This window comes from Vulpes lagopus, chromosome 4 (genome assembly GCF_018345385.1).
Source record: "Vulpes lagopus strain Blue_001 chromosome 4, ASM1834538v1, whole genome shotgun sequence".
Classification (NCBI taxonomy): domain Eukaryota; kingdom Metazoa; phylum Chordata; class Mammalia; order Carnivora; family Canidae; genus Vulpes; species Vulpes lagopus.
In genome coordinates this window covers 140,658,121-140,670,902 of record NC_054827.1, presented here as the reverse complement: position 1 = coordinate 140,670,902, position 12,782 = coordinate 140,658,121, and the positions used below count along the sequence as shown (strand labels likewise).

Below are 12,782 nucleotides of genomic sequence, written 5' to 3'. Positions count from 1 at the left end.
ACAATTTAGGATTTCCTTAATGCTTGGTTTGCAAATTCAGAATATAACCTTTATTGGTATCATCAGTAATGTCTATCAGGAATACTAATGTCTGTGTTTAGTCACTTATTGACTAGCAGAAGCATTAACCAATGGAATATAAAGGTATAAAAGTGTTAGATTATTTTGGATGCACACACATTATCTATTTAGATATCTATCTATATAAAATATTTTGAAACATATATTTCCTTCACATATACCTTCCATATATTCAAATGTATATTTGAATATGCATTATATATATTTCAGAATGTATTTTTCTATTCTGAAGATCACCAGACTTGATAGTAGTTATTTAATACATGATTTAGCCCAGAAACTGTGCTTGAGGGTGGAAATATAAATATGGGAAAGATACTATCTATGCTTTCAACAAACCAAGAGAGGCAGATGTGTCATACATATAGGACGACAAAGTTTAAGAGGGAAAGTGAAGACATTTGGGACATATTTCATGTCTGGGTGGCTCAGTCGATTAAGCATCTACCTTTGGCTCAGGCCATGACCCATCCCAGGCTAGTGGGATCGAGCCCTGCCTCTGGCTCCATGCACAGCGTGGAGTCTGCTTCTTCCTTTCCCTCTGCCCCTCCCCCTCATTTGTGTTCTCTCTTTCTCTCTTGGTGGCTCTCTCTCTCTCTCTCTCTCTCTCTCTCTCAAAGAAATAAATTAAAAAAAAAAATAAAAAAAGAAACTATTTAGTTGAACCCTCAATAGTTAATAGTTCACTTACACTAAACAGGAAAGAAATTCATTTCAACTGGAGAAGATATCAGGAGCAAAATAATGAAAACATCAAAATTCTTTGTATATTTGGTAAAGTTACATAACCCAGTGTGGTTGGAGTGTAGGAGACATGGGATGCATGACTCAATATGAACTGGAAAGAGCAAATAGATTCAGCTGAAGAACAGCCTTGAATTTTATGTCTAGCGGTGTGGGTTTCTACTATAAGTATTTGAAAGTCACCGAAAGTTTTCGAGCCAAGGTATAACACAGTAAGTGTTTTAGAATGATGGCACTGTTGGTGGAATGGAGGGCAGTTTATAATAAAAGTGATAGAGAAAAGAGACTTGTTGAGGGACTAGTACAGTTGGATAAAGCCTCTCATGTGATTCTGTTGCACTGTGGACATAGCTCAAGATGTGTATGGACGGAAGGATACACAGTATTTGGTATGTGATTGGAGGTTGGAGAAGAAAGGAGAGAGAAAAATAAGATGGAGAAGAAGTTCGTTTCAGATTTTCATTTTGAACGTTTTAATTAAAAAGTGGAATTTGGAGAGAAAAAAAAAAAGGTGGAATTTGAAATGTAGGAAGGTAAGATTGGGAAGGGAAAAAGTTGAAGAGCTTTTGTACATTTAGGGACAGGTGACTCCGTACAAGTATATGAGGGCCCTGGGAATATAGGCAGAGAGTGAAAACAGAAGGAGGCAAAGGGCCAATCTTGATGAGCCATAGAGAGGATCACATAAAGGAGAACCAAAGTAAATGTGGAATCTGGAGAAACTGTGTGATGAGAAGCCAAGGTGGAAAGTGTTTCAGTATGAGTGGAGTAGACATACTATTAATAACAATATCAAAAACAATAATACTAGTTAAAAATGACTTACCTGTTATTAGGCACTAGATTTTACACTAAAAATATTGCACAGATCAGCTGGTCTAGTACTAATAACACAATTTGCAATAGAAACCAAATTTCGAACTTAATGTTTTAAACCAAAGATAGCTTTGGGAACAATGAGATGGACCTCTAATGGTACTAATGGAGGAAGAAGGAACATGCTCTGGAAAATGAGGGTGGAGATAAATTCAGGGTTTAGTAGGAATTGGTAAACTCTCTCTTTCAGATACTACTCCTGGAATGGCCTAAAGCCAATTATGCTAATGTATTTCATCACTATGTTTACTTTTCAGGCTCCAAAGAGGGAATGCCCAAATGTCCTTTTGGAGTGGCTTATCAACCCTTTGGTTAAGGAAGGGCAACACACTTTGAATAACAGTCTTACTAGCCTGAATTCAGTGGGTAAAAAGTAATTTGCTCAAAGGAAACCTGGCTATCTTTAAAAGTGACCCATGCATCTCTAATTTAAAAATGAGGGAGGTAAATCTTAGAGAAGTTCAATACCTTGCCCAACTTTAAGCAATTACTACGTGAATGAATTGATATTAAAACCAAACTCCCAGCATTCAGAACGACAAAATTGAAGAGTGAGAAAACACTCCTAATACAGCATTTCTAATAGATGGACCAGTATGGCAGCCAGGTAAGAGTACATCGGGTTTCATGGAGACAGTTTTAAGTAAGCAGAACCATTTAATGCAAGTTATTTTGCCAAGAAATTTGCAGGAGGGAAAAGGAAACTGCAATTTGGTGGTGGAAGAAATGAGGAAGATTTTTTTTTTTTTTTTTTTACAAAGTAGAGAAATGTAGATAGGTTTATAGGTTGAAAGAAAGAGGTTTATAGGTTGAACAGAAAAGAGAGCCCAGTGATGAAATAAGATCCTGTCAGAGGCAGTAAGGAGTGGAATCAAAAGGTCAAATGGATAAAATAAGGAGGATTCTTCTGAGTTGCAAAATGAAGTTCCCATGAATAAAGATGCAGGCAAATTTGGAGAAGTAGAGGACGGAAGTGGAGGGGGTTCACGCCTAATGGCCACAATCTTCTCAGCAGTAGGAGGTGAAATAGTGTGTTGATGTTGAGGGGAGTGAGGGTGAAAGGGGAGCATCTGATGAGGGTGTGGTGGGAACAGCTGCTCTGTGGAATGGGGAGGCCAGCCAAGTAGGAGTGAGTAACAGGGCTGCTGAGCACCGAGAGTTCAGCTGACAGTGGAAATCATAAATCTGTAGCAGAGTCGATCAGCGTGGTTATTCAATTTTCTCACTAACTCTTGGCAGTCTGGGAGGAGGAGGAGAGCAAACAGATGGTGGTATGATTTGGTAATGGGATTGGCAAGGCAGCTGTGAGAGGAGGTCAAAGAAGGGAAGAATCAATTGCACCCATGAAAGTATGGTGTTTGGGGCACTCAAGCTAGGAAGAATTGGAGATTGCCAGAAAATGGAGAGGCAAAGCTTCTGAAGCCTATGAAGAGCTTTTGTGGGTGTGAGCAAGTGGGATAGGGGATTAGAGGAGAGAATTTCACAATTATGCATATAATAGTGGAACACTTTTTGTGTAGAAACACTCCATTTTGTATCTATGGGTGTGGATTGTCAAAGCTGAGCAGAAATGATTGTCACTAGAATATAGGGGAAAAAGAATTTTGAAGCTAAATAGATGAGTGAGTCATCCAAATTATCTAGCAAAGTGACAAGTGATAGAAGGGGGAAAAAAAAACATAAACAAGCCAGTCCCCAAATTAATCAAGTGAATTGATGAAATACTTGTAGATAACAAGATTTTGAAGAGAGTTAGACAGTTTGATTGTTGGGGCTTTGTAGATATAGGGCTTACTGAATTAAGATAATAGAACAAAGTCCCAGAACAGAAGGGGAAGTTCAAGGGAATGCCCCTCTTTCTTTTATGGCCTGAGATAGGAAGATGATCACTGGTTTCAACAGTGTTCTAGCATGTAGCGAAATCTACGTGAATAAAACTTAACACTCCTATACATGGAATTCCCATGCATCGGAAACTTAATTTGCATTCACCCTAAGATAGGTTCTAGTAGATACATTTCTTCTCCTCTGTTAGGTCATGCTGATTTTTACTTAAACATGTGGCTGTAACCTATCTTAAACACAAAGAAGCCAAGTAACCATACACACGTGCACACCAATCTCTCGCTTAGGTGCCCCCTCCAGTTACGGTTTCTGATTTCCTTCACCCAAACTTGTCAGAGTGGTGCCCACATGGTCATTCCCCACTTGCTCACATAGGAAAGTTTTGAAATCCATGATATGGGTGTCCGGTCTTTCCATTCCACTGACTGGGCTCTGTCAGGTTCATCAGAATTTGTTGTACTGAATCCGGTGGTCAGTTCAGTCTCCCGGTCTAAATCTTGGCATTTGAACCCATTGTTCACTCCCTCTCCCTTGATTAAGTCATATCACCGTATTCACTTGGTTTTCCTCTTCCATTGCGGACTATGGCTGCTTAGTGCCCTATGCTGCTTCGATGAGATGTATCAGTCGTGCATTACTCCAGGATCCTGTTCACATATATCACCATCCCAGACTTCTCTCTGGGATCCATACTCAGCACAGCTACCTACTTGGATTTTCCACTGGTAAAGGCAGTAGTTTCTACAATAGTTCTAGGTGGTGGTTCTAGAGTAGGTCCTGGCACCAGATTCTGCTTGGCTGAGTAGGGCACGTTTCTCCATACTTTCCTTTTCTTATGTCTAAACATTTTTTTTAAATTTTTTTTATTTATGATAGTCACACACACACACACAGAGAGAGAGAGAGAGAGAGAGAGAGAGAGAGAGGCAGAGACATAGGCAGAGGGAGAAGCAGGCTCCATGCACCGGGAGCCCGACGTGGGATTCGATCCCGGGTCAACAGGATCGTGCCCTGGGCCAAAGGCAGGCGCCAAACCGCTGCGCCACCCAGGGGTCCCTCCTTCCTTATGTCTAAAATGAGAATAACAATAACTACTTCCCAGGGTCCTTGGGAGGATTAAATAAATAAGCAACATAAAGTGATATATATATATATATACACATATATATTTATAATATAACAAAGTAATATATATTTATAAATAAAACCACTTGACTTAGAATATTAAGTGCTCAACCAATGCTAGTTTTTTTATTTTTTATTTTTTTAAAGATTTATTTATTTATTTATTTATTTATTTATTTATTTATTTATTCATGATAAACATAGAGAAAGAGAGAGAGAGGCAGAGACACAGGCAGAGGGAGAAGCAGGCTCCATGCAGGAAGCCCGATGTGGGACTCGATCCCTGGATTCCGGGATCATGCCCTGAGCCAAAGGCAGGTGCCCAACCCTGAGCCACCCAGGTGTCCCCAATGTTAGTTATTAATGTCATCACCAACACAACAGATCAAAGGCAGAACCATTCATTTTCCCCTCACATACCTTAATTTGTTCTCTTCATCTATCTTCCTGAGTGAATAGTACTGACATCCTCTTGCTTTGTTTAGGGCAACAAACAAACAAACACAGAGATCATCTTTTGTTCTTTTCCCTCTATAATGCCACCCCAACCGATCAGTAGTTTCTCTTACCTTCACCTCAAAAACCTATATGAAATCTCATCACTTTTCACCACCTCAGCTTCTAAACTGTAGCTCAAGTCACCAACATCTGTTGTGTCTCCGATTCTACTGTAATGGCCACAATACAGTCTCCTGTGGAGTGATCCTTCTAATGTGTCAATGTAAATTTATCTTTCCACTATTTAAAATTCTCCAGTGGTTTTCCATTGCAAGGAGAATAAAATCCAATCTCCCAAAGTGTTCTGCAAGCATGCCCTGGTTGAGACGCAGTGTGCCTCTGAGACCCCAAGTCTTCCACTGTCAGCAGAACCACTCCGACTCTTTCTCCTGTCACTCGAACAGGCCAAAAGATTTCCCCTGTCAAAGCCTTTGAATGTGGAATTAGACTTTCAAAATGGAATCTGAAACCACAAATACTATATATCTGGATCCTGGTTGTTTATTTAAAAATCTGATGAAGCAAAGCATTCTGACTAAATATTGCATTCCTAGGCCTTACCCAGCACATATTGTCACAATCTCCAATCTATTTGTGAAAAAGGAAATTTGGTGATTCCTGGAACGTTTTCAAAATTCCAGTTGAGAGAAGCTTCCTGATCTGAAATATTTTGTAAATTCCAGAGTGAGATGCCTAATTAGAGCCTAAGTTTTTGGAGACTTACAAGCAAGGGAGGTCTCAACCTAGGTCTTTTTTTTTTTTTTTTTTCCCCAAAAGGACAAAAACATGTGCAGTGACAGTGGGCCCCTGGGGAGCCTAGAGTGACAGGGGTGGTTTCTTTTCTCAGCTGCTGTGGGAGAGAGAGGTGGGCAGACATGGAGGCACGTCTCTGTGTTGGTGTCTGCAGAAGATGAGTGAGCGCCAAACATGTACAAGGGCTGTGGGTTGGGTAGAAGAGATGCCAGCACTGAAGAAATAAATAAGCATATCAAGAAGAGGTTAAATGCAATTATCATTGATTGGAAAGAGAGAGAGAGAGAGAGAGAGAATAATTGATAGATTTCAAATATCACAAAAAAGTCACTCTAAGTTGTATTTCCTGGTCTAAAATATTCAGTAGTTGTCTTCTTTTCTTTTCTTTTTTCTTTTCTTTTCTCTTCTCCTCTTTTCTTTTCTTTTCTTTTTTTTCTTTTCTTTTCTTTCTTTTCTTTCTTTTCTTTTTTTCTTTCCTTTTATAGATTTGTTAAGATGTTTGAATTAGAACTGTTTTCTGCTTCTTTATTGACAAGTAAAGCAGAAAACTTTTTCAGGGCATCCTGTTGGAGTCTCCCTCTCTTTCTTCTTATTTTTTTTTTCCCCTTCAGGATAACTTAGGCACAATTCCTAAAAGAACACCATTTGGACGATTTCCATCTGGCATCCTTCCCCTCTTATTTTCGCTGAAAAGTGTGGAATCGAGTTTTTAATGCTATTTCTGACTAAACTCAGGCTCTCAGTTCAACACCCATCCTCCGCCTGTTTTTCATAAAAGCAGTTACCTATTTTTGTGGGAAAAATAAACACAACTCTGGACTCTAACTGGGTAGAATGAGATAAAAACAAATTGTAGAAATATGGCCTCAGTAATTTCTAGTAATCTTTTGTAGGCTTTGGAGTACAAATGTGTCATGTGAGAAGTTCCGTCTCTGCAGAAGAAATTGAGTGTTTTACACACAGATAATTAGAAAATTGTCAAGACATATGTTGCTTTTTACAAACGTTTTTGTATTTATTGTTTTGCAGATGATACCAAAAATTATCATAGTGCTGAATTATGAAAAACCTCTCAACTTAGAGGTCTTCATCAATGACTAATTGCTACTATTTGTAACCACTTTAAAAGCAAATAAAGCACCCATCTGGTAATTCTATTAATGGTTTCTATATTAAATGGCTACTGGCCCCCCAAAAGAAAATATGCAATTATGAAATATTCATATTTGACTCACTATTGAAAAGCTTACAAATGTATCTGGAAAAATAGAGTTTATCATTTCTTTTCTCATTCCCTATTAAGCCTCTAACCTTTTAAAAAATCAAATTGGATTAATGATGTAGCTACATATACTCAACAAAATGGAAAATTAAAGGAATTATCTAAATAAATTAAGACAAAAAAAGAATGTTCAAAATTAATAATTTAGGGAGCAGTATCAGCTCCCCCCTGGCCTCCAAATTCTCTGAGTTTTCCACTGTAGGACTCTTAGGCCTTGAATATTAAGGTCTCTGCACTGAAAAGAGGGAAAAGGAAATGCTAGTTCTGATTCTGGTAGTTTGAAACTCTGACCTGGAGCCAAGTTCTGCATTTCTCTGAGACTTCATTTCTGTGATGGTCAAGTGGGATGAATCTCTCTGCTAGTCTTCATTAGTTTAAACTTTTACTTTTTTAAACTAGAGCAGTTGACCATTTTATTTTATCTTCACATTTCATAATACAAATGAAAATTGCTTTTTTTTTTTTTTGATCCTGCCAACTTTCCTGAAAAATTCTTCTCTCTTTGATAAGAAGGGGGAACAAGTCTTCCTTGTCATGCTGTTAGAAAACACCCAAGGCTATAACACCATGATCTCCTGGTAAAGTAGAACAAATAATATAAAGTAGGTGTAGGGGTGTGTAGGTGGTTCAGCTGGTTAAGTGTCTGCCTTCGGCTCAGGTCTTGAACCCGGGGTCCTGGGATTGAGCTGGGGGTGGGCGTCCTTGCTTATCAGGAAGTCTACTTCTCCATCTCCCTCTCTCTCTTCCTCAGCTGGTGCTCTGCCTTGGTCTCTCCCTCAAATAAATAAATAAATAAAATCTTTTAAAAAATGGATATAAAGAGGTTCCATCTCTGTCTGTCTGGTTGAGCCATTCCTGGCCAGGTGGGCACCATCATGGGACAGGGGAGTGGTCTCATCATTGGGAGCTCCAGCGTCATTGGCATATGGCCTCCCATAGGCAGCCTCATTCCAGGGGCAGGTCCCACCGGCATCATCGGAGGGGGAGGAGGGCCCTTCATTGGCATCATGGGAAGTCCCCCTATATAGGGTGCTGGCATCATACCAGGGTGAAGAGGACCCAGGAGACTGGGAGGAGGTGGGATCATTGCCCCTGCAGGAGGAGGAGCAGCAATGGAGTTGGGAGATAGCTTCTCCTGCTGCAATGCAGTGGTTTTGTTGATGAGGCTCTGCACCTGCTCCTCCATCCATTCCTGACCGTAGTCTTTCAGTTTCTTTGTGTTTCCTACCATTGCAGTGTGTCTTTCTCACAGATGGAGGTTCACGGTGAGGTATGTGATGCAGTAGTCACAATAAAATTTAGGCATATTGCTCTGCAGGCCGCTGGCCCCTCGCCCCCACTCCCCACCCCCCACCTGCTGCCCGGAAATGACCTCTCTGTTGGTCTTTAGTGCTGACATGAAGAATTAAGGAAATGAAAAGTGTGAACGTATTTTGTAAAAGTCCCTTGCGGAAGGCAGAGAGAGTTATCACACGTGGCCTGCTGAAATAGGACAATCTTCATCGTCCGCCTCGCCTGAAATATCTTCTCACCGAGGAGGAAGAAGATGTAGAGTTGCTCCAGCTCTGCTTTATTCTGAGCTTTGGTCCCTTGGAAGTTTGTGAATATTCACTAACTTCACCCCTCCTGCTGCACGGGGGGCTTTTGTGCAGACCCACAGGGAGAAACCAATTCTCCTGCTTGCCTTCTGCTTTGATCCCAGAATGACCTGCTCCACAGAGGCTGAGTGGGTGGATCTGGTTTACATTATATATGAGGCCGACTGTGCCCTTGGCTCTAATGTTCTAGCACCTTTTCTGGCTTCGTGATGCCATCCCTTGCCTATTTGCCTTTGTACATGCCTGGAATGCATATCTCTTTTTCATTGTTCTTCAGTATGTAGCTCAAGTCTGTATGGTGGGATTAGGTGACAAGTTATTTCTTCTTTATACTTTGCTTTTTTAGCTCTTTCTTCATGACTTTTGTAGTCAGAAATGTCATTTGATGGTTTAAAAAAAACAAACCTGATGGTTTTGGAAGAAAAAAACAACAGCAAAAAACACCTGAAGTTCCTCACTTGCAACTTGAACCAGAGTTAGGAGCTCCTCATGTTTCTCCGGCACAAATGTTCACCTCTCCTAATAATGATCAAAATGTAATGCAAGGGACTGCTTGTCTCACTGGATTGAGATCTGCTGTAACATGTAATTCTTCATACCTGCTGTGATACCTGTAACAGGCATTTATTACATGTCAGTTAAATGAATGAGTATACAAGTAGGTTATGTATGTAGTTTATTTTATTTTTAAAGATTTATTTATTTATTTATTTATTTATTTAAGAGGGAGAGAGAGAGAGAGAGTACATGGGTGGCAGGAGGGACAGAAGGAGAGGGAAAGAATCTCAAGTAGACCGCCTGCTGAGCACAGAGCCCATGAGGGGGATCAATCTCATGACCCTGAGATCATGACCTGAGCCAAACCAAGAGTCAGACGCCCAACCGCCTGAGCCACCCAGGAACCTGTGTAGTTTATTTTAAAGTAGGAAGTTGATATAGGGCAATGTTAAATAGCTCCTAGTTAATTAGATCTGCAGTTACTATTATATCCCATATACAAGTTCTTAGATATTTTTTGTGCTTTTATACTCATTGGAAATAAATGATAAAAATACATTTATTATTATAATGAATACATGAATATATAATAAATAATCGATGCAAGCTCTTGTAAATTAGAAGTCGTAAGACAGTTTCTCATTCTGTCATTTCTTTTTTTTATTTTCGTTTTGAGACTTATGGCTAACCCTTAGCAGTCAAGGTAAAGGCACTGTGGCGATATAAGGACGTGACTCATAAAATCCAGTGATGACTCTGTAATGGATCGCAGCTAGGAATAATTTCTTGCTGTTCGGCCATTTCAAGTCAAATCTGGGGTTGGGACAACTGAATACATCTGAATGACAACCAGAAACTTCACACATTCCTCTCAATGGGAAGGATGCTGTACCCTCTACTTGAAAGAATATTTCTTTCAGAGTGGCAGTCAGTGGCATCTGGTAGGAGTTGGCAGAGATAAGCACAATTTCATTCAATTTGAATCAACAGATATTTAGTGTATACCAAATAATTTATGAGTCTGTAGATATACAAAAGTGCATAAGGCCTTGGCCCTTTCTTTGCGGAACTTAGAAGTTTTAGGGAGGTAAGACATAATCATTACCTATTAAGAAAGGGTGAAATATTGATCAACATTCAACAAACATTTCTTAGGGGCTACTCTTGGCTTGGCACTGTTCTGAGTACTGATAAAGTGCTTTGGGGATAACGTCGTGTAGAATCTTTAACTCTGGCATCAGGAGGGATGTACTGAGGTGTCTTTCCTTGGGCGTGGTAGGTACAATATTTGGACCCACAGTACTTTTAAAAACCCATGACGATGATTTAATTTATTTTTTTAAAGAATTTATTTATTTATTCATGAGACACACACAGAGAGAGAGAGAGGCAGAGACACAGGCAGAGAGAGAAGCAGGCTCCATGCAGGGAGCCGGATGTGGGACTTGATCCCAGGACTCCAGGATCACGCCCTCGGCTGAAGGCAGATGCTCAACTGCTGAGCCACCCAGGTGTCCCAATTTAATTTCTTTTAAAATCATAAGAAAACAAGAACTTCTTAGGTCAAATAAAATGTTTTAATATGCAATATTAGCATATTCATCTTTATATCCACGGAGTCATAATATGTAATTTGTAAGATTTTCTAAAGATGAAAGTATTTCACAAAGGCAAAAGAGCTGAGGGTCTGTGAAAGTCCCACTATGGCTCTCTTTGGAGACAAGTGGAAGTCAGAAAGGGGTCAGGAAAAGATTCAGAGCACCTGCAGGGGACCTTAAAATAATAGGACTATTTCACTAGGAAGAGGACAGGAGGAAGATTAGACAAAGCCAAGGCCCAGACTTGCAAAAGAGTAGAGTGAGGTAATTAAGAGGTGCACAAATCATGTCCCCTAATTAATGTTTTCAGTTCAGTGGACAGAGGCAAGTATATGCAAAGGACAACTTACATAAGAGAAGACATTGCCTATTCCAAGAATGGGGAATAAAACACCTGCTTCTAAATCTTTAAGATTCCTGAAAATTAAAGCTTTAGAACTAGATGGTTAAAGCAAATGCAACTGTTTAAACGTCTACCATTGGAAAATTCTCAATTGTCTCCTCTGTGACATCTGTTTGGGAGTAGGGTGGGTGGTATAGTATGGCTTACAGACTGTCTTCAAGGCCCAAAGTCTTTACATATCAGTAACTATAAGTTTGCCACTATTTATCACTCTCCATATACATTTTGGAAATATTTCCAACAATATGGTGTCTCAAAATTACATTTAAGGTAATGAAATCATTTTTGCCCCAGAAATTCAATCAGAATTACCTCAACGCTCTAGTCAAAATATGAATTCTTATGTATATTGTGTACAGTGTTTGCTAATAAGTCAATGAACTTTCCAGGGCAAATTCAAAACCCAAATTCGACAAGTGAGTCCTATCATAATTCATACTGGTAAATTCTGTTAAGCTATTTTCCAACTTTTAGAGCGTAAAGTAAAATTTCAATCAAGCTGTAAACTATTGTTTTTATTCCATTCCAGTTTTACTTAGTTCCTTGAAAGGTATGTTCTCCCCTCATTCTCTAAACCCTATTCTCTGTGCTCTCTTTTCTTTCCCCTCTCATGTAATGAAGGGAAAACATTATTCCTCTCATTTATTTTGAGAGAATAACATTAAGGCTACCTACATTTTTCTTATTATTATAAAAGTGGTAGTGAATAGTATGTGAGCTGATGAATTTCATTTTTCGACTAAGTACACATGCACATATTAAATTCTCTGTCATAAATATAATCAGGCTCTTAATTAGAAAATGAAGGTAACATAATTCTAAGCATTATGAAGATATATTGGGCTACTGGTGGTGAACACATCTAAGATGAGGCAACTCAGTCAGAATCTTGTATTCTAGTTCTACTCTGAATAGAACTTCTACAGATCTGTCATACTGAGTGTATAGGGGAGCCAAAGGCTGTGCCATTTTTATGGTAGGTGGTAGCATCATCTTCAGACCTAAAGGATACGGCCCCTCCTATGAAAAAGTAATTGGACTGTTGGTTATTGAAATTGATGTTTTTAAACATGGAGAAAAATCTGTTTTTTTTTAAAACATTACTTTTCATTGGTTGCATATTTATTTGCAACTCTGAAATTTTTAAAAGGGAGGCAGACCAAGGCATTCGTAAAAAATTGAACTATTCATTTTGGGATGCCACTCACTGAGTAAGTTTGCAAGAATTCTATCAGTCTCTGGTTCCCTCTAAGTAATGTCATTTGTTTACTCCAAAAAAGTATGGACATAGTAAAACATTACACTAGAGATAAGGAGTGTAGGGCTGTGTAAGGCACTATCCCTGCCTTCAAGAAGTTCATAACCTCAGTAGGGGAAACAGAGCACAACGGAAACATTGTGGACGTCGCTAGGAGAATACCACTAGTACTGCTTCCTAGAGTGTCCAGAAGAGACACTGAACTGAGGTGTATAGAGCAAGG

At 39.3% G+C, this 12,782-nt stretch overlaps 1 protein-coding gene and 1 pseudogene across 7 annotated transcripts in view; one reads left to right on the top strand and one right to left on the bottom strand.

Moving 5' to 3' along the window:
- The window catches only part of PCDH7 (protocadherin 7), a 413,124-nt gene that overhangs the window by 76,210 nt on the left and 324,132 nt on the right, over nt 1–12,782 (top strand). The window lies entirely within an intron of this gene.
- LOC121489146 lies at nt 7,762–8,510 on the bottom strand (annotated as a pseudogene).